This window comes from Schistocerca gregaria, chromosome 9 (genome assembly GCF_023897955.1).
Source record: "Schistocerca gregaria isolate iqSchGreg1 chromosome 9, iqSchGreg1.2, whole genome shotgun sequence".
Classification (NCBI taxonomy): domain Eukaryota; kingdom Metazoa; phylum Arthropoda; class Insecta; order Orthoptera; family Acrididae; genus Schistocerca; species Schistocerca gregaria.
Window position 1 is genome coordinate 252436145 of NC_064928.1, and position 22723 is coordinate 252458867.

Genomic DNA, 22723 nt, shown 5'->3' on the forward strand with positions numbered 1-22723 from the left:
AGTTTGTATTACTAATTTATGTTTTTATATTCTTCCACATTATAATTAAAAATGACAAGAGAAGAATATTTTTATACTATTATTAATTTTTAATTATTTTCTTTCTTTATTTAAGTGTGAAGTTTGTTTTTTAAGAAGTTTGTTATCGAAAGTGAGGAGTCTTTCACATCGATTTTCTTAGAAATATTGTTTTTATAAATGTAGTAATTAAGTAAAATTATTCCTAACACATTTTCTAAATATCATGTACAAGTAAAATGTTTTTGTTTCTAGACACTCATTTCCACATTGTTACACTAATAAATAAGAATTATTTCCAAGAATTGCTTTGACAAAGAAATATACATACACAAGTATTGCAATATTATCCTAACAAATTTTACAAATGCTAAAAAATTGTTTTGACAAAGAAATATACATACAGACGTATTGAGATATTATCCTAATAAATGGTACAAATGTTAAAGAAAGGGAAACATCCAACAAGATAATTTTTTATTCTTTGTTTTTATAAGGAGAAACTAAGTAAAATATAGTTATTCTTTTATTTTCATGAGGAGAAAATAAGTGGCATATTGTTTCTTTATATACTGTCCATTTCAGAACTAATGACTTATTTTTATCGATAGTCTATTCTTTATTTAAGTCCATAGTCAATGACTGTTATTTTGTAGTTTATTAGCTGTCTGGTGTGCTTAACTTATTTAGTTTTTCACACATTTCTTTTGCACAATTCCTACATCACATAATTTGATTTCACACATTCACACAATCCTATGAATGTTTAAGCATGAGGTTGGCGAATGTTTTTGCACGAAGGTGATGGACTTGAGCGGGATGGATGTGGGCAAGTATTTGAAGCACAGCTTCGTTCGTCGTTCCTTGTTGGCTTTGCAAGTGTGTGTTGCTGTTGTGGAGGTCCCATTATTGGAATGGAGCTGTGAGTGCAGAATCTCGTGGTTTACTGGCTTTGTATGCGTGAAAGTCATCGTTATGTGTCTCTGAAAGCGGTCGTTTTTCGTTGTAATACTTCACAGAAGACTAGTTTACAATAGGATAGGGATTTGGGAAGGTATATCGTCTATTCTTTACCCATCTTCTTTCTTGGTCTCAATCTTGCGAATCTTCAACTTCTGTTCTTCCTGCTTTTTCTCTGCTTCTTACTTGCTTCTTGGTTCTTCTCTGGGCAGAATATGGAAATATTTATTGATAACTAGTCGCTTTGAAGCTCTCCTCCTAGTAACATTTTGATAAATTGTTTGGGCGCGTCATTTTTACTTTGTGGAAGTTCTTCTTCAGTTTTGTGCATCAGCGTGCTGTTTAATAGCAGTAGTGTGACTTTTACGCATATTTTTTGCCAGTGGTGGCTTGACCAAGCGGTTTTCTCGTCCGGCCGTTTTTTGCTCGCTCCGTTCATTCAGGGCTCAGAGACCCTTGCGGCGTTCGCCGTCCCAGCGCCGTCCCGCCGCGTCTCAGCAGGGATCTGTCACTATGCGGCTCGGTGTTCCATCCCAGCAAGGTTCCACCTATCCGGCAAATTTAATGCCCACTTTCACTACCAGGGCCATCTGTTAGTTTCGCTGTCCTTTCCCTTCTCTCGACGCTCTTGCTATGTAGGAATCGTTTCTTGCTAATTACATCCTCTTCTTTCTTGATACATCTCGTGTTGCAACTTGTGGGTCGTTGCATCTCTTCCTTGCTGGAGTTTTTACAATTGTTCTTACAAAAAGTTTTACTTTTACTCAGCAGGGATCTGTCACTATGCGGCTCGGTGTTCCATCCCAGCAAGGTTCCACCTATCTGGCAAATTTAATGCCCACTTTCGCTACCAGAGCCATCTGTTAGTTTCGCTGTCCTTTCCCTTCTCTCGACGCTCGATGCTCCTGCTATGTAGGAATCGTTTCTTGCTAATTACATCCTTTTCTTTCTTGATACATCTCGTGTTGCAACTTGTGGGTCGTTGCATCTCTTCCTTGCTGGAGTTTTTACAATTATTCTTACAAAAAGTTTTACTTATAATCATGTAACATATATCTAGTACCTACTTGTTTTACGCCTTCTTAAAAAGCTTTACAAATTTCGGCGCCCTTTCCATGTTACAATTCTAAGATATTTGGAGTCTTAACGTCTACTCAAGAATCCTCAAATTCGTTTTTTATTTTTGTGTAGTGTCGTGGTGTATAGTATTTTAGTATTTCATGCTGTTAGACTATCTACGCTTTATCCCTTCACCTTAAGCTATGGTACTATTGAAATTACTTTCTTTTTCCCACCTTCCTCTCTCTTCGTTCTTCTTTCTCCTGACGATCTTATCTGCAACATAATCTTGAAATATTGTGCTGATTATTTACCAGTAATAAAATTAATCTTCAAACTTATACTGAAAGTGTTTAATACTGCCAGTCTTAGGTAAAAATATCTCTGCTTTATCTCGTAAAATACCCTCTAATTCTCTTTTACTGTGTTCTGAAATACCTTGAACTTCTTGCAATTTTTCGTCGATTTCTTTATGGACTTCTAACATGAGTTGAGGCGATTCCTCCTTTTGTGCATACCATTCTTATTCTTCATCCTCTTTATGTCGCATCATTCTTAATTGTTTGTTTATAACTGGTACTTCTTCTAATTTTAGCTTTTGCTCAAAGATAAGTGTGACATTCCCGAATGTTACGCTACCTTTCCCCATATCTATTTTCGCTCGTCTCTCATTTAAAAAATCTGCACCTATAATCAAATCTACAGTTAGTTTAGGTATAATCACGAAGTTGGCTTCGATCTTTTGACCTTGGCATGAAAGAGTTAACCTTGTTTGTCTCGTAACTTCCGCAGCATTGTTTCTAATAGGACCTCTTACTTTAATCTTATGTGTTTTCAAAACTGGCAATTCCTCATTGGCATTACACTGTATGAATAAATTTTCTGAGATAGCAGTCAGTTCACTTCCGCTATCAATTACAATATTGACTGGGATATGCTTTACCATAGCCTTCACAATTGGTTGAATTTGAAAGGGTTGGTTCTGTTCTTCTTCTTCTTGCATCAACGAATCCTCCACTGAATCATACGTGAGTCTTTTTAGGAATTTCCCTTGTGAATTCGAACTTTCTGTAGGATAAGCTTCGACTGCTACTTCTCTCTCTTTTATTTCTTCTTCTCTATTTCTTCCTTCATCTACGCTTTCTTCTGCATCCTCTACTTTTTTCTCATCCTCGTCTATCTTCACCTTCTCCGTCGCTACTTCCCCATAATCACATCTAAATGCTCTAATTATCGCTTCATAACTTCCTTCATTATATATGTTGGGTTGTGTGCCCACTCATAACTTATTTTCAACTTGTGTCGACTGCACATTATCCTTATTGAATTCGCTTTCCCTAGTTTCCATCTCAAACAGCTCTGCAGTATTCATTACTTCGTCCTTTCCTCCTACATTCGTTGTGCATGCCTCTGGTAATTCATCTTCCTCGTCAGTATTCTCCCAATTAATTTCGTCCCAATACGATATTGTTATTTTCTCTTCTTCGTTTTCATCTGGTCCCTGCGGATTTCTTTCTTCCTTCTTCTCTTCTCGTGATAAGATTTTGATTTCTCTGTTCAAGGTGCTGCAATTGTCCTGGGTCGGTGCGTCATTCTCTTTGGCATGGGCGCTAAGCTGTCAATTCGAGCGTTTATCTTCTATCTGTATTCGTTTTCCTTGTTCAGCTTGTTGATAGTGGTTTCTTTGTTGATAATTTGTCGGTCTATTGGTTCTCCAGTACCCGTTCCGGTTGTCGTTATTCCCTCTGTAATAGTTGTTGCCGTTCCTGGGTGAATTATAGTTATTGCCATATTCTCTTCTAAATCCATAACCGGTTCTTTGTTGAAATCTATTGTCATTTCTTGGTGCGAAGTTACCACGTGGTTCGTAATTATTGTTTCTTCGTACTGTATCTTGTGGATTCCACTGCTTTTTGCTTTCGTTTTCACGTGCGCATCGTCTTTTTCTTGCATCATCTTCCGAAAATATGAACTCTAGTTCCCTTAGAATACCTTTAAATACTTCGACGTCATTGCCTCCGCGACCTACTAATGATTGCTGGTATTTCAATGGTAGCTTCATCGCACATAATTTAATCAACTCTCCGTCACTGTATGGTACATCTAAGCATTGACTTTTGTTTGCCAGGTTTGTGTATGTGCGTAGCAACAGTCGGTAATTTTGATAATGATAGGAGTTGAATTCTTAAGGGAAACCATTATTAGATTAAGTATTGATTTTTGTCATTGATTTCTTTTGTAATTGTCAGGGAATTGTTTCACTATGTACTCATTTGAGAAGTATTTCAGTCTGCCTCAGGAGTTTGATTAATTTGTAATATTGCTTTAATGCCACTGGAGGCAGATTTACAAACGAAGCGATTGTTCAAAGAGCTTCTAGCGTTTTGTTAACTGAATGAAAGAGAATCACTTTCAGAATATAGTTTTTTGTTTGGGTTATCATTTATCGAGTTTAGATTTAAGCAAACCCTTTCTCTTGAATTATATGTAGTTGTTGTACGCAGCCGGAGCAACAGCAGGAGCCGCCATACAGGACATGCATTGCACTCAGCACGAATAATAGGTATTTTTTATGTTTTTGTTAAATAATGGAATGCAGCAGATCAAGAAGTGGCGGCAGAAAGACCAAGTAAGTGATTTGTTGCGCACAGGACCAATTAAAAAAATAATAAAGTTTAGGCGATCTCTGTAATAGTAAAGTTAACAAGAGTACAAGCACGAGATTTTCAGTAGAAAACACGAGATAAGAAGATGGAGCTCGCAACTTTCAACACGGTGCAATTGTTTGTGGCCGTCTCCGCTGCCGCCATTTGTCTACTGAACTGACAGAAGGCTATGTCGAAAGTGTTCCGATTTCACCACTTCGGACTCCATTTTCTAGCGTCCGCAGCTGCACTCACTATCTTTAAATGACAATACGTAAACTCAGATAGGGACAGTGAACTACAAATAAACACATAACAACCAGAATACCAACATGCGAATCAAATACGCTCCGAAGTTACGAACCAGCCCTATATAATTTAGTTGAAGTCTTTCTTGGATGCTTGGGGAAAACCCATGCATCCACTGTGCCGTACTCAAAAAATGTTCAAATGTGTGTGAAATCTTATGGGACTTAACTGCCAAGGTTATCAGTCCATAAGCTTACACAGTACTTAACCTAAATTATCCTAAGGACAAACACACACACCCATGCCCGAGGGAGGACTCGAACCTCTGCCGGGACCAGCCGCACAGTCCATGACTGCAGCGCCTTTAAGACCGCTCGGCTAAAGCCTCGCGGCTGTGCCGTACTTCCCGTGTCCCACGCAGGTCGCCGCTCGGGAACTACCCATTCCTTCAGCTGTCTCTTGTCAGTGATGTTCTCTCGAGATAACGCCAGGGGACTGACAGAAAACTGCGCACAGGTGTTTCGCGGGGCCACGCATTTGTGTGTCCGACCAGGCAGCGGGTAAACGGGCGAGTGTTTGCAGTGAGCGGGGTACGGAACAGCAGCCGCCGGCGACGGCATTAAAAGCTGTGAGCAGGCGGCGCGAAATTTATTTACAGTCGCGAGAGAAACAGGGGTGGAGGTTGGGGCGACGGCGAGCGGGCGGAGGGGGTGAGGGCAGGATCCCTCGTTGCTTCCCTCCCTCCCTCCGGCCAGTGTTTACACGAGAACGACCGCTCCGCCCGGTCGAGAGGCCACTGTGGAAACAAAAGAGGATCTCGACTGCGTAGTGTAGCCGGCGCACTCACAAAGGACGCGCGATGCTCTGGGCTTCCGTCACTCGACGAGCGGACGAGTGAGAGTGATGGGTTAACTCGCAGTGGAGGGGCGCCTCAAGGCTCAGCTCTGAGCCCATTATTTTTCTTAGTATGTCTACCTGGCATTTCTTTAGGATCAGCTCTAGGTCCACTACTTTTCTTAGTACATCTACCTAAGATTTTACTACCAAACATGTCGACGCCCCCATGAATGCACAGTGTGCGACTTCGATACTGCAACACCTGGAAGATGGCGTTCAACGAACATCAAACTGGTGTGGAGTGTTCTCAAGAGGAGATCCTTCGCTCCACTTCCTTCCTCCCCCATACCCTCTTATGAACCACGAACTTGCCGAGGTGTGCATTGTGCTTGTCTGGCTCAACGATAAATATAGATGCACCGTAGGCGCAAACATGACGACTTTTCGGTAACTGTAGGAGCAACAGTCTGAAGCATTGATGGGTGTGGCGTTGCAATGTTAGCCACGATTCCCATGCTGTGCTGGTACTGACTGTTCAATATGTAATCACACATTACTGATAGTGACTACAAAATCACATCTCACTGAGACTGACTATTTAAGCACATGTATTTCAAACTTTGTTACACTTTCGGCTGTCGGAAGCATCTCAGCGACACCATAAATTACGCATGTATTACTGTAATTGTGGTTCTACACGTATTATAATACAGTAAGTCAGTCAATTGTTAAGTACAGTGTTCATTTAAAGTGTTGTTGTGGTGGTCTTCACTCCTGAGACTGGTTTGATGCAGCTCTCCATGCTACTCTATCCTGTGCAAGATTCTTCATCTCCCAGTACCTACTGAAACCTACATCCTTCTGAATCTGCTTAGTGTATTCATCTCTTGGTCTCCCTCTACAATTTTTACCCTCCACGCTGCCCTCCAATACTAAATTTGTGATCCCTTCATGCCTCAGAACTTGTCCTACAAACCGGTCCCTTCTTCTTGTCAAGTTGTGCCACAAACTTCTCTTCCTATTCAACACCTCCTCATTAGTTACGTGATCTACCCATTTAATCTTCAGCTTCTATTCTCTTCTTGTCCAAACTATTTATCGTTAATGTTTCACTTCCATACATGGCTACACTCCATACAAATAGTTCCACAAACGACTTCCTGACACTCAAATCTATACTAGATGTTAAAAAATTTCACTTCTTCAGAAACGCTTTCCTTGCCATTGCCAGTCTACATTTTACATCCTCTCTACTTCGACCACCATCAGTTATTTTGCTCCCCTCCGCATAGTACCTAACGACACTGAGCGTGCATTACCCCCGCCCCCCCTTCCCCCCTCTCCCCGTCGTAGAAAGCAGGCCTGCAACCCTGTCTCAGTCCCTTCCCAACCACTGCTTCCCTTTCATGGCCCGAACTCTTATAACTGCCATCTGGTTTCTGTACAAATTGTAAATAGCCTTTCGCTCCCTATATTGTATCCCTCCTATCTTTAGAATTTGAAAGGGAGTATTCCAGTCAACATTGTCAAAAGCTTTCTCTAAGTCTACAAATGCTAGAAACGTAGGTTTTACAAATATAAATTGTGTACTATTTGTAAACACTGGGAAGAAGAACTACTAGGATTCTTCAAGTATTTATTTGGCTCTTTTCCAAAACATATTAGCAAAGCGAGCCCTCAGTTAATTCCAAAATAATTACCACGTTTGTCGAAAGTGTAGTTTGCGTAATATATCTGTTAATTCCATTATTGGAACAAATAATTCCGCCTAACCTTTGTCGTAGTAGAAGCTGTTAAAAAGAAGGATTTTTCGATGGATTCCATTAATTGAATGAGTTATGTTTTAATTGTAATTTCTGTAACTTAAACATCGAACAAAATATAAATTTCAATGCCTATTGTTGTGAGGATATATAAAGGCCCGAAGTTTGGTCCCGAGGCAGCCAGTCCACAGCCGATTTTCAGACGGGTAGTCTGTATCAGTTAGTGTTACAACAATGCATTAAATTAACAATAGAATTAGTGTAACACAAATAGGCCGTGCGTTGAAACAATGACAGTCTCTGTTCAATTTCTTTGAGAGACAGTGTCACACCTACTTTATTATGGTTCTGAGCACTACGGGACTTAAAATCTGTGGTGATCAATCCCCTAGAACTTAGAACTACTTAAATCTAACTAACCTAAGGACACCACACACATCCATGCCCGAGGCAGGATTCGAACCTGCGACCGTAGCAGTCACGCGGTTCTGGACTGAGCGCCAACCTCATAATTCTTCAAAAACTGAGAACTGTGTGGTTAGGTATTTACTGCTCGTTAATGTTCAGCAGCAAACTATTGTAGCAGTATGCTCTTTTTGCTGCAACGTATTAATGAGGCTTAATATTTACCAATAGTGACCTTGCCATATAACTGTGTAATATTGGGGCGGGGGGTTGTGAACAATGAAAGTAAAGAACTGTGGGACACAACTGTGCAACCATTGGCTACATCATTTACAGTAGTCAGTGTAGAACTTCTATCCCCCATTTTTCAGCCAGCAATGCCAGCAATGCAGTATATCGATACGGAGGGCTATCAACAAAGCAGGCGAACGTCACAAAGTGTTTGAACTCCCACCATGCACCATGCAGCTAAAATATGCCTTCCTCGGAATTTCAACTCTTTGCTCACATGAACCGCTCGCTATAAGGACAACATTTTCGCACAGACAAGGAGCTGCAGACCAGCGCAGGGTATTGGCAGAAATCACAGGCGCCTGCTTTCTACGACGAGGGTGTTAGGAAGTTGGTACGTCAAATGTCTATGTCAGGGCGGTGAGGATAGTAGCTGGCAAGTGTAGCCAAATTTTATACATAATTTTCACTGTTGTTTCCATTTCAAGACTAATAGGGCCTGGTAAAAAAGAAAATACCGCTGCTGTTTCCATCAACACCGATGAAGGGAAATCTGCTTCACTTTCTCTTTGTGCATGATATACAACAGGCTGTAGATACCGTCTCCCAAGTTGATGCCATATTTTTCGATTTTCGAAAGGCGTTCGACTCAGTTCCGCACTGTCGATTGCTGCAAAAAGTGCGAGCTTACGGTCTATCCGATGGCATAAGCGGTTGGATAGAAAGTTTTATAACAGACAGGGAGCAGTATGTCGTAACGTGGTAACTTCAAAGAAACAAGCGTAACATCCGGTGTGCCCCAGGGCAGCGTAATAGGTCCTCTCCTTTTTACGATTTACATAAACGATCTGGTTGATGGCATTGAAAGCGGATTTAGACTGTTTGCCGATGCTGCTGTCGTCTACAGGAAAGTAGTATCACACGAAAGTTGTCAACAAATCAATCAAGATTTGCAGAAAAAAAATGCGTGGTGTAATGACTGGCAGTTATCTCTCAATATTAGTAACTGCGTATAACAAGGCGAAAATCCCCATTAATGTACGATTACAAAATAAATGCCCAGTCTTTGGAAGCGGTAACGTCCGTCAAGTATATGCGTGTGACCATTCGAAATGATCTTAAGTGGAATGATCAGATTACACAAGTAACGGGTAAGGTGAACTCTAGATTACGGTTTATTGGTAGAATCCTGAAACGATGCAGTCCTTCAACAAAGGAAATTGCTTACAATACGCTATTTCGTCCAGTCTTATTGTTCGTCTGTATGGGACCCTTGCCAGTTGGGTCTGATTCAAGAGATTGAGAAGGTCCAAAGAAGAGCGGCAAGCTTCGTGACTGGTACTTTTAGCTCTTCGAAAGTTCGGAGTGGGACACAATTGCAGATATACGACGCGCCAAACAGAAGGGGCTGCTCACTAAATTCCGAAATCCGATCTTCGCCGAGGATGTAAAGCATATATTATTACCACCAACTTTCAAATCGCGCAGTGATCACCATTCAAGGATACTGGAAATTAGAGCTCGTACAGAGGCGTTCAGACGGTCGTTTTTCCCTCGCACGATCCTCGAGTGGAATAGAGGGGTAGGGTGGAATATGAATTTGGCGCGAATTGTCCACCCGCCACACACCGCTAGGTGGCTAGCGAAGTATATATGTAGATATGTAGATGTAGACGAGTCTGCTGCAGTCGCCGCTACAGTTCCGCAACCTATCGGCGACTGAAGGAACCAGTAGTGAGCAACCCGTCACCCTTGTGGTGGGGAGAACATTGACCCCGTACTTCAGCCGAGTGTACCGAACTGTGAGGGCGAGACTGTGGCCGTAGCTCTAGGGGTGGAAGAGTGAGCGGCAAGAGGGGGAAGGGGTGTTCGACGGGTGAGGGGGTGGGTGCGGTCTAGATTTACGAGCCGGAGGGCTCGGCTTTATTGTTATTCGGGCAGGCGGGGCTGATGCCCGGCGTATTACCGCTGCTGCAGCCGGCGGGGGTGGTCTGGACAACAACGGCTTTCTTTTGTCGCGGCGCGCGCTGCGACTTAATCGACTTCAATAAACGGCCACGTGTTGGCCTGTGTCAGACGGAAGTCCGGCCGCGTCGTTACCCTTTGTCCGAAGGTGCTGTGCCTAAGTGTTGTTACTGCCTGGACGTCTCAAGATTCCGAAGGTTGCACAGATAACACAAGAGGAACGAAAAGTTGTTATTCACACCTTCAACACAGAGCAGTTTCTTTTTCCGAATACGGCCAACTACAGAAAGCGTAGAACTGAAGCCATTGCGGCCTTCATTTCCCTCTTCTCCTGGAACCTTTTCACTCTTCAGCTTCATTTCTTTCTCCCATCCTCGGTGATGTTAAAAATGGACCTCCTTTTTATGGTTTACGTTCATATGCTATTATGCTATTAAATTCGCTTCTGAATTCTTCTCTGTGTTAGGAGGTTCTTGAGCATGTGTGTGTGTGTGTGTGTGTGTGTGTGTGTGTGGTTGGGTGACAATTATTACACTACACTACTGGCCATTAAAATTGCTACACCAAGAAGAAATGTAGGTCATAAACGGGTATTCATTGGACAAATGTATTGTACTACAAATGACATGTGGTTACATTTTCACACATATCAGGGCATAGATCCTGAGAAATCAGTACGCAGAACTACCACCTCTGGCCGTAATTACGGCCTTGATACGCCAGGGCATTGGGTCAAACATAGCTTGGATGGCTTGTACAGTTACAGCTGACAATGCAGCTTCAACACGATACCACAGTTCATCAAGAGTAGTGACTGGCGTATTGTGACGAGCCAGTTGCTCGGCCCCCATTTTCAATTGGTGAGAGGTCTGGAGAATGTGCTCGCCAGGGCAGCAATCGAACATTTTCTGTATCCAGGAACGCCCGTACAGGACCTGCAACATGCAGTCGTGCATCATCCTGATGAAATGTAGGGTTTCGCAGGGATCGAAAGAAGGGTAGAGCCACGGGTCGTAACACACCTGAAATGTAAGGTCCACTGTTCAAAGTGCCGTCAATGCGAACAAGAGGTGACCGAGACGTGTAACTAATGGCACCCCATACCATCACGCCGGGTGATACGTCAGTATGGTGATGACGAATACACGCATCCAATGGGCGTTCACCGCGATGTCGCCAATGACGGATGCGACCATCATGATGCTGCAAACAGAACCTGGATTCATCCGAAAAAATGACGTTTTTCCATTCGTGTACGCAGGTCCGTCGTTGAGTACACCATCGCAGGCCCTCCTGTCTGTGATGCACCGTCAAGGGTAACCGCGGCCATGATCTCATAGCTGATGATAACGTCGTCGAACTGTTCGTGTAGACGGTTGTTGCTTTACAAACGTCCACATCTGTTGACTCAGGGATCGAGTCGTGGCTGCACGATCCGTTACAGCCATGCGGATAAGATGCCTGTCATCTCGACTGCTAGTGATACGAGGCCGTTGGGATCCAGCACGGCGTTCCGTATTACCCTACTGAAACCACCGATTCCATATTCTGCTAACAGTCATTGGATCTCGACCAACGCGAGCAGCAATGACGCGATACGATAAACCGCAGTCGCGATAGGCTGCAATCTGACCTTTATCAAAGTCGGAAACGTGATGGTACGCATTTCTCCTCCTTACACGAGGCATCACAACATCGTTTCACCAGGCAACGCCGGTCAACTGCTGTTTGTGTATGAGAAATCGGTTGGAAACTTTTCTCATGTTAGCACGTTGTAGAAGTCACCACGGGCGCCAACCTTGTGTGAATGCTCTGAAAAGGTAATCACTTGCATATTCAGCATCTTCTTCCTGTCGGTTAAATTTCGCGTCTGTAGAACTTCTACTTCTTGATGTAGCAATTTTAATGGACAGTAGTGTATATAGAGGAAAAAGTCATAAGTTTGGAACGTTTTGCGTTAGGAAGTTCGAAGTGCTCGGTTGGCCGCGTGGAACGATGGGAATTAACATGCGCAGTATGGTTTGAATTAGTGACGAAGCCCACATTTGAATAGGTCCGTCAATAAGAAAAATTGGTGCATTTCACGGACTGAGAGTCCGTATTTCGCGATCGAGAAGTCTCTTTTTTGCTGGGCTGTACTAAGAACAAGGTGTACAGCAATAACTCCAAAACCATTGCTGAGCTGAAAACAGCTATTCAAGAGGCCACTGACATCAGTGATGTTGCGACACTTCAGCGGGTCATGCAGAGTTTCGCTATTCGTGCGTGCCATATCATCGTCAATGATGGCAGGCACATCGAACATGTCATAACCTAAATCCGAGTATTTGTAGTAACATTTACATGTTGAATAAAATGTGAGCACGTCGTAGTTTGTAACTTATTTACGTTTTTTATATGATTCAATAATTGTCAATCTGGTGGTGGTTAGTGTTTAACGTCCCGTCGATAACGAGGTCATTAGAGACGGAGCGCAAGCTCGGGTTAGGGAAGGATTGGGAAGGAAATCGGCCGCGCCCTTTCAATGGAACCATCCCGGCATTTGCCTGAAGCGATTTAGGGAAATCACGGAAAACCTAAATCAGGATGGCCGGAGACGGGATTGAACCGTCGTCCTCCCGAATGCGAGTCCAGTGTGCTAACCACTGCGCCACCTCGCTCGTTAATTGTCAACCTGTGTATATGTATATGCTTTCTCATGTCTCATCAGTAGACTTAACAGGTACCAGAATTTTGAAGAGAATCTTTCTTTCATACTTTTGAAATACTTCCAACTGACCTTTTTCATTTAGTCATAAAATAAGGCTTACCCTTCCGGTTAGAATTATTGAATTAGAATTATTGCAAGACTTGGAGGGTTCAAAGTGGTTCAAATGGCTCTGAGAACTATGGGACTTAACATCTGTGGTCACCAGTTCCCTAGAACTTAGAACTACTTAAACCTAACTAACCTAAGGACACCACACACACCCATGCCCGAGGCAGGATTCGAACCTGCGACCGTAGCAATCACGCGGTTCCAGACTGTAGCGCCTAGAACCGCACGGCCACACCGGCCGTCTTAAAAACTTGGAGGGAGACAAATCATTAAGTTGCCACATTTTGAAGATTTTCATTCAATAAAGTAATATTGAATAAGGTTCTGGGGTAGCTTATACACTCCTGGAAATGGAAAAAAGAACACATTGACACCGGTGTGTCAGATCCACGATACTTGCTCCGGACACTGCGAGAGGGCTGTACAAGCAATTATCACACGCACGGCACAGCGGACACACCAGGAACCGCGGTGTTGGCTGTCGAATGGCGCTAGCTGCGCAGCATTTGTGTACCGCCGCCGTCAGTGTCAGCCAGTTTGCCGTGGCATACGGAGCTCCATCGCAGTCTTTGACACTGGTAGCATGCCGCGACAGCGTGGACGTGAACCGTATGTGCAGTTGACGGACTTTGAGCGAGGGCGTATAGTGGGCATGCGGGAGGCCGGGTGGACGTACCGCCGAATTGCTCAACACGTGGGGCGTGAGGTCTCCACAGTACATCGATGTTGTCGCCAGTGGTCGGCGGAAGGTGCACGTGCCCGTCGACCTAGCACCGGACCACAGCGACGCACGGATGCACGCCAAGACCGTAGGATCCTACGCAGTGCCGTAGGGGACCGCACCGCCACTTCCCAGCAAATTAGGGACACTGTTGCTCCTGGGGTATCGGCGAGGACCATTCGCAACCGTCTCCATGAAGCTAGGCTACGGTCCCGCACACCGTTAGGCCGTCTTCCGCTCACGCCCCAACATCGTGCAGCCCGCCTCCAGTGCTGTCGCGACAGGCGTGAATGGAGGGACGAATGGAGACGTGTCGTCTTCAGCGATGAGAGTCGCTTCTGCCTTGGTGCCAATGATGGTCGTATGCGTATTTGGCGCCGTGCAGGTGAGCGCCACAATCAGGACTGCATACGACCGAGGCACACAGGGCCAACACCCGGCATCATGGTGTGGGGAGCGATCTCCTACACTGGCCGTACACCTCTGGTGATCGTCGAGGGGACACTGAATAGTGCACGGTACATCCAAACCGTCATCGAACCCATAGTACTACCATTCCTAGACAGGCAAGGGAACTTGCTGTTCCAACAGGAGAATGCACGTCCGCATGTATCCCGTGCCACCCAACGTGCCCTGGCCAGCAAGATCTCCGGATCTGTCCCCCATTGAGCATGTTTGGGACTGGATGAAGCGTCGTCTCACGCGGTCTGCACGTCCAGCACGAACGCTGGTCCAACTGAGGCGCCAGGTGGAAATGGCATGGCAAGCTGTTCCACAGGACTACATCAGCATCTCTACGATAGTCTCCATGGGAGAAAAGCAGCCTGCATTGCTGCGAAAGGTGGATATATACTGTACTAGTGCCGACATTGTGCATGCCCTGTTGCCTGTGTCTATGTGCCTGTGGTTCTGTCAGTGTGATCATGTGATGTATCTGACCCCAGGAATGTGTCAATAAAGTTTCCCCTTCCTGGGACAATGAATTCACGGTGTTCTTATTTCAATTTCCAGGAGTGTATTTTACAAACAAAGTTTTCATTATGTCCATTATAATTATCCGGGCTGTTATGTCATGGTCGGTTGATGAATTCTGTGTCAATTCCCAACGTTTCGTCTCAGACTGCGGGAGACATCTTCAAGGGGGTTTTAGTATCAAAGTTTTCATTGCTCAAAAACGTGCTGCTAGATTATTACTTGGTGCTCACCTACGACCATGTTGTAGACATTTGTTTAAGGAGTATGGCATTTAGACTGCTTCTTCACACATTATTTATTCCCTCACGTAGCTTACTGTAAATAATCCACTACAGTTCAAAAGAAACAATGGTCTACATAATTACAATATCAGGAGAAAAATGGCATTCATTTCGCTACATTAAGATCACCTTTAGAACAAAAGAATGGAAAAACTGGTAGAGGCTTACCTCAGGAGAGATCAGTTTGAGTTCCGAAGAAATATAGGAACAAGTGAGGCAATACTGACCCTATCACATAGATCAAGAATGACAAACCCACGTTTATAGCCTTTGTAGACTTAGAGAAACTCTTTGAAAATGCTCGTCGGAGTAGACTGTTTGAAATTCTGAGTGTATCAAGGCTAAAATACAGGAAGTAAACCATTATTTAAGACAAGTTTTGCTGTTAGGGGAACAAAATAACGAGGGCTTAAGTCAGGGGCGTGCAGTAGGTGGTATAGCACTTAGCAGCCCCATCAGTCAAAACAACAGCTTGCACTGTACGTGCTTGAGCATTGTCCTGCAAAATGATGGTCAGGTCCTGCAGAAAGTGTCATCACTTCTGTCTCTAAGCTTGTCGTAGGTTAGGCCTCGTGAGTTCAACTCCATTTCTAAACTGAATGAAACAGTTCCCGGCATTCCCATCAGAACTGCTGCAAATTCGGCGGGCAATAGACCGCCCTACTCGAACTGTCTACTGGCACTGCTAAGAGTATCCTACGACTTCCACATCGCTGGCGACGGGTTATAGACAGTGCTGGTGACTACTCTGAAGGCCAGTAAAACTTTGAAATACGTATCTGTCTTGCACCAGCTGTAAATAAATAGTTGCCACTATAGAAGTTCCAACCCTCGTAGTATCGAACTATACTCGCGACATTATCATCACCAGGACGGGACGTCTAAGCAACCAGCCATCGCCTCCGCTATTCCAGATCGTGTTCTTGCAGCAAGGAAGACAGCCTAGTAATGTATGTCCGCAGCACCGGCAAATTAGGGATGTTTGCTACGTGATAATCAGAGCTCAGCAGAAAGCGCCTGTTGCCGTTCTTTCTATCTGGCTTCTGTCTTGAGTTTTCGTTGTCTGAGTTCTCACCACTGTTGCAACGCTATTAATGTCGGATGTATTTCTTAAGATTTGAGCTGCAAGTAATTGCCTCCACGTGCCACTTGGTCATAAATGTCACAAGCTAGTTTATGGACAACTTTACCTTCACAGTGTATGAAATTGAAGGATTGTAAATGTTTCATGTGTTTTTTTCATTTTGAATTTAGTCAGAATAAATCCAATTGTTATCTTGAACAGAACTTCCATTCCGTAGTGAGGTAGAGAACCCTTCCATCTGTCACGAGATCAATTAAACTTTCCACTGTCAAATAAATTTTTAGCAAATTAAATTATTGCAGGTGTCAAAGTCTTTTCTATTCCACTTGCAGGGTCGATTACTATCAGTCCGCGTTTCTTTTTTTAATCAATGTGCAACAGCAAAAGTCGGACTTATGAAAGAGAGGGGGGGGGGGGGTGGCTTAGGGCATCATTTCCGTATGCAAATTCTAGCTGAATTTAGTGCTAAACACAGTGCTATCCACAGCACCTCGGAAAACTTCGGTTGCACAATAAATGAATCAAATCTTAAGGCCGTAAATTCAACTAAATACCTAGGAATTACAGTTATGAAAAACTTAAGTTGGAAAGAACACATAGAAAATGTTGTGGCCAAGGCTAACCAAAGACTGCGTTTTATTGACAGGAGACTTCGAAAATGTAACAGATCTATTAGAGAGGCTGCCTACACTATGTTTGTCCGTCCTCTTTTAGAATACTGCTCCGCGGTGTGGGAACCTTTCCAGCTTTCCAGGTAGGATTGACGGAATATACCGAGAAAGTTCAAAGAAGGGTAGCACGTTTGTATTATCGCGGAAAAGGGAAGAGAGTGTTACTGAAATTATACAGGATTTCGCATGGAAACCCTTAAAACAAAGGCACTGCGGCGGAATCTTCTCACGAAATTTCAGTCACCAGTTTTCTCCGCCGAATGTTGACGCCAAGCTACATAGGGAGAAACGACCATTATAATAAAATAACGGAAATCGGAGCTCGCACTGAAAGATATAGGTGTTCGTTTTTCCGCGTACTGTACGAGATTGGAATCATAGAGAATTATTGTGAAGGTGGTTCGATGAACCCTCTGCCAGGCACTTAGGTGTGATTTGCGGAGTACCCAAGTAGATGTAGATGTCGATTTTGCGTCTATGGCTAAATATATATGTTACACATTTCGACTTTGTGCTGTATTGGAAATTAGAATCCAATTTTTATGTGAAAAATGTCAATTATACAATTTTTCTCATACCTCACGTGGTTCTATTTCATTTTGCGCTGGCAGTTTCAATTCGGAAGAACTCTAGCTTCCAGAAGATGATTCATCAAGTTCTACTGCTGCATGTCTGTGCCACAGTTAACAGTTACGCGCTTGGCAAAGGGCTCGTAGAGCAAATTTCCGACTACCCTTGTAGATGTAGATGTCGATGTGGTCAAAAAGTCAGTATAAATTTGAAAACTTAATAAACCACGGAATAATGTAGATAGAGAGGTAAAAATTGACACACATGCTTGGAAGGACATGGGGTTTTATTAGAATCACCCCATATTGGTAGACGCATGAAAGATCACTTGCGTGCGTCGTTTGGTGTTGATCGTGTGCTCAGCCGCCACTTTCGTCATGCTTGGCCTCCCAGGTCCCCAGACCTCAGTCCGTGCGATTATTGGCTTTGAGGTTACTCGAAGTCGCAAGTATATCGTGATCGACCGAAATCTCTACGGATGCTGAAAGACAACATCCGACGCCAATGCCTCACCATAACTCCGGACATGCTTTACAGTGCTGTTCACAACATTATTCCTCGACTACAGGTATTGTTGAGGAATGTTGGTGGACATATTGAGCATTTCCTGTAAAGAACATGATCTTTGCTTTGTCTTACTTTGTTATGCTAATTATTGCTATTCTGATCAGATGAAGCACCATCTGTCGGACATTTTTTTGAACTTTTGTATTTTTTTGGTTCTAATAAAACCCCACGTCATTCCAAGCATGTGTGTCAATTTGTAACTCTCTATCTACATTATTCCGTGATTTATTCAGTTTTCAAATTTATACTGACTTTTAGATCACGTGGTATATAACATGGGGAGTGAAACACAAACGAATTAAAAGAAGAAAGAATTGTCAGTATAACTACAGAATATAACCCGGTACTTCTCGACCGGTCCGCTGTCGAATGGCTCTTCATGCGAACTCTGATTTCTCTTACGTAATCACGATTGTTATTTCTCCATATGTATGTGGGAACTAACAAAATATTTTCCATTTTAGAGGATAAAGCTGGTGATTGTAATTTTGTGACAGGACTTCGTCGCGGTGAAAGACACCTTTGTGATATTGGTTGCCACCTCAACTCGCGTATCATATTCCTGACACTCTCTCCCCTATTTCGCGACGGTACAAACCGAGCTGCCCTTCTTTGAACATTTTCTACAACCTCCGTCTATCCTGTCTACAAAGGACTGTAGCGTAGGGCCGACAACCGTAGACTCCATGCACGTAACCTGCGTGCTTCTTGCTCAAACAGGAGATCCGGGAGGTGGAGTTTAACGTACGTATATTTGTGCTCCAACCACAGTCAGATGATTTTCTGTGTTTTTCGCAAAAAGGTAAGTATTGAGATAAGTTTTCGCAGAATGCAAAGACAACTAAAATCGCAGCACAGTAAATAGTAATAATAATAATAATAATAATAATAAAATAAAAAATAAAAAATGTAGATCGGGTGAGATGCTTAGCAAGTTTTGCAGAGATCATCCGAAGGAATTTACTGCCCTACTAGCTGCAGTTTGTCGTACGTCGCTGGACTAATGAAAGGTACCTAGCGACTGAAAAACAGTACAAGTAATTTCCGTTTTCAAAAAGGGTTGAAGTGCAGATGCAAATAATTATATACCCACATCGCCGACGTCACTCTGAATCAAAATCATGGAGCATGTGCTACTCTCACGTTTTACGACGTTTTTGGAGAGACAAAAATGTCCTCTATGAAAATCAACACGCATTCTGCAAACAGAGATCCTGCGAAACTCAGCTCGTTCTGTTCCTCCATGGGATCCACAGTGCCGCAGACATCGACACTCAGGCTGATGCGGTTTCCCTTGACTTTAGGCAGGCTTTTGATGTCCTCCATCACTTCAAACCCGAACTTACAGTGTATCGGACCAAATTTGCGACTGGATTCAAGACTTCCTTGCAGCTGCTCTTAACGGATCAAAGTCGACAGATGTAAAGGTCGCCGGCCGCGGTGGCCATGCGGTTCTGGCGTTGCAGTCCGGAACCGCGGGGCTGCTACGGTCGCAGGTTCGAATCCTGCCTCGGGCATGGGTGTGTGTGATGTCCTTAGGTTAGTTAGGTTTAAGTAGCTCTACGTTCTAGGGGACTTACGACCTAAGCTGCTGAGTCCCATAGTACTCAGAGGTATTTTAACCATTTTAGATGTAAAGGTAATTTACAGAGTATCCCAGGGAAGTGTGATTCGACTGTTACTGTTACGATGTATATAAATAATGTAGTAGTAAGGTTGTTCGCAAATGATGCGGTCGTCTGCCAGAAGAAGGTATCGATTTTCGTAATGTACTACAAAAGACTGATAAATGGTACAGGCTCTGGCAGTTGACCCTAAACGTAAATAACCGTAACATATCACGCATACATGGGAAAGGAAATCCACTACCGTACAACTAGACTATTGATGAGAAATTGCTGGGAACACTATCCATCGTAAAATATCTGGGAGTAATTACCCACAGCGACCTTATGTGGTGTGACCACTAGAAACAAATAGTGGGAAAAGCAACTCACCTACAAAAGAAAGGGATTACAAGGTTCTTATTCGACAAATTCTTGAGTACTGTTAATAAGTCTGGAACCATTACCAGACGAGATAGAGAAGACCCAACGAACAATAGCGCGTTTCGCCACAGGATCGTTTGGCGGGGCGAGAGCGTTACGGAAATGCTCAGCAAAGTACAATGGCAGACGCTACAGCAGAGGCGTTACGCATCACGGGGACGTTTAGTATTGAATTTTCGAGAAAGTACTTTCCGGGAAGAGTCGGAGTCGCGCGGAGTTGTCGTGTGGTTTGAGGCACCATGTCACGGATTGCCCGGCCTCCCCTGCCGGAGGCTCGAGTCCTTAATCGGACATGGGTGTGTGTGTTGTTCTTAGCATAACATATTACTCACTCTCATATACGTCTCGTTGTATGATCACAACGAGAAAATGCGGAAAATTAAAGTGAATACACAGGCTTACCGACAATGATCATCCTAATCGCCACTTGCAAATGGAATAGGAAAGTTGGGATCAGTTAGTGGTAGCAGAAGTAGTACCCAGCCTCACACCCCGTCAGGTGACTTGCGAGTTTGATGTTTATGTTGTTGTACAAGAAAAAGCATAGTATTCTGAACACTACTTTTTGGAAACAGAACAACATCTGCCTAACCTCGCAAAGAGCATAGATCGATTATCTTCAGTGCCTTCCAGTTTTGCATGTGATTCTCTTTAGTATTTTTTTCCAGCGAATGTTTAAATACGTTTCAGCATGGATAGGTTGGTTGGTTGATCGATTTTGGGGAGGAAACGAAAACGCGAGATCATCGGTACCACTGGATTAGGGAAGGGTGTGAAGGTACATCGGCTGTGCCCTTTCAAAGGGACCATACCGGCATTTGCCTGAAGCAGTTTAGTGAAAAATCACGGAAAACCTAAATGAGGACAGCCGACCGCGGGTTTGAATCGTCGTCCTCCCGAATGCGAGTCCAGAGTGCTAACCACAGCGTCACCTCGCTCGGTCCAGGATGGACAGGATGTCACTGAAAAACTATGACGCTGTGGAGGACTTGGAAACACAATTTTGAAGTCCAGTTTTTGATAAATAACTTCCTTTTTTTTGCTTCACCGCAAGCTGGTTTGGTCCTTACGTACAATTATGACATCGTTCTTAAGGTAGCTGCACGATTCTCCGTAAAGTAATTGGGCTTTGTGGAAACAGTATTTGATTTCGTGGGATGGGTGACGAGTACGTGGTCACTTGCATTCAGACAGCTTTTATTTTATGACCCCTAGAAAGGAAAATTCTGACAGTAAACAGCTTTAATACAGTAGCTTTTGGAACAGGCAGACATGTGTACTTTCCGCGTGATAACGATTTTTTTGGGGAGATATGGCATTAAATTAAAATAAAAAACTCAAGTAAATGTACATTCCCCTCTCCCGACACTGATTTCATCAGTGGCGAAAAAGGTAAATTACGGAACCACGCCGCTAATTTTATTAGCAACGACGATTCGTGCAGAAGGGGATACAAAAACAGTATTTTGTAAGGAAGTGAACAACTGGGAGTGAAGACAGGGTGCTGGAATGAGAAAAATGGAAAAATGGATGGAGGAGAGAAGAGAGAGGAAGGGGGAGGGAGAGAGAGAGAGAGAGAGAGAGAGAGAGAGAGAGAGAGAGAGAGAAGGGGAGCGACTTGGGGAGGGAGAGATCAAAAAACTGCCAGTTCAGTTGCTTTGCATTAATTAAGTCTCGGTCGGCGAAAGGAATTTCTCTGAAACATTTCTCATCTGGGGGGGGGAAGGGGGGGAAAGGGGGGGAAGGGGAGGGCAGCGTTTTCGATAACGTAAGGAAGAACAGGGTCAGAGAGGGAATAACTTTGGACATCTGAAGGCAAAAAGGACGCCGGGAGAGGTCTGGCAGGGAAAAACTGCGAAACTGGGGAGAGGACAGGCTGAGAAAAAGTTTACATCCAAGTCCGCTAGCGTAACAGAGGGGGGGGGGGGGGGGGCGGATGACCCCGCGGACCGGAGAAGCATAACAAAATATTTTATTCGCAGCGACGTTTTTAATTTGCTCTATTAGGAAAGGCACAGAGGCGTGGAAAGACGATACCACAGAGAGAGAGAGAGAGAGAGAGAGAGAGAAGGAAGGGAAGCTGGGTGTGCCCGGGAAATATCTGCGCCACCCCCCTCAAGTTTCCAGGGCGCTCCCTCCCTGGGAGCCAATAAATAAGGCCCATTTGCGAGCGCAGTGGCGGAATTAAGAGGGGTCGGCCCTGATCGGATGGGGGTGGTGTGCGTGGGCGGAAACTCGGCCGCCGTACACGCACAGTAACAGTGCGAGGTTACTGCGGGCGTAATCGCATTACTGTGACGCACCTGATTACAGGACGGCTTTTCTGACTTCGCTGTCGGGATCGTGTGGAACCTATAGATACCAGACGCTCACTTTGATCCTTGACCGAACGATGTAGTGAGATGCGGCGTCGTAAGTGCGCAGACCGAGATGAATTGAACACTTCCAGTACAAGCTGTTTCAGGAGGAATAGAAATTACAATAAGAGAAGAAATACACTACTGGCATTAAAACTGCTCCACAAAAAAAGAAATGCAGATGATAAACAAGTATTCATTGGACAAATATATTATACTAGAACTGACATGTGATTACATTTTCACGCAAATTGGGTGCACAAATCAGTACCCAGAACAACCACCTCTGACCGTAATAACGGCCTTGATACGCCTGGGCATTGAGTCGAACAGAGCTTGGATGGCTTGTACAGGTACAGCTTGACCATACGGCTTCTACACGATACGACAGTTCATCAAGAGTATTGACTGGCGTATTGTGACGAGCCTGTTGCTCGGCCACCATTGACCAGACGTTTCCAATTGATGAGAGATATGCAGAATGTGCTGCACAGGGCAG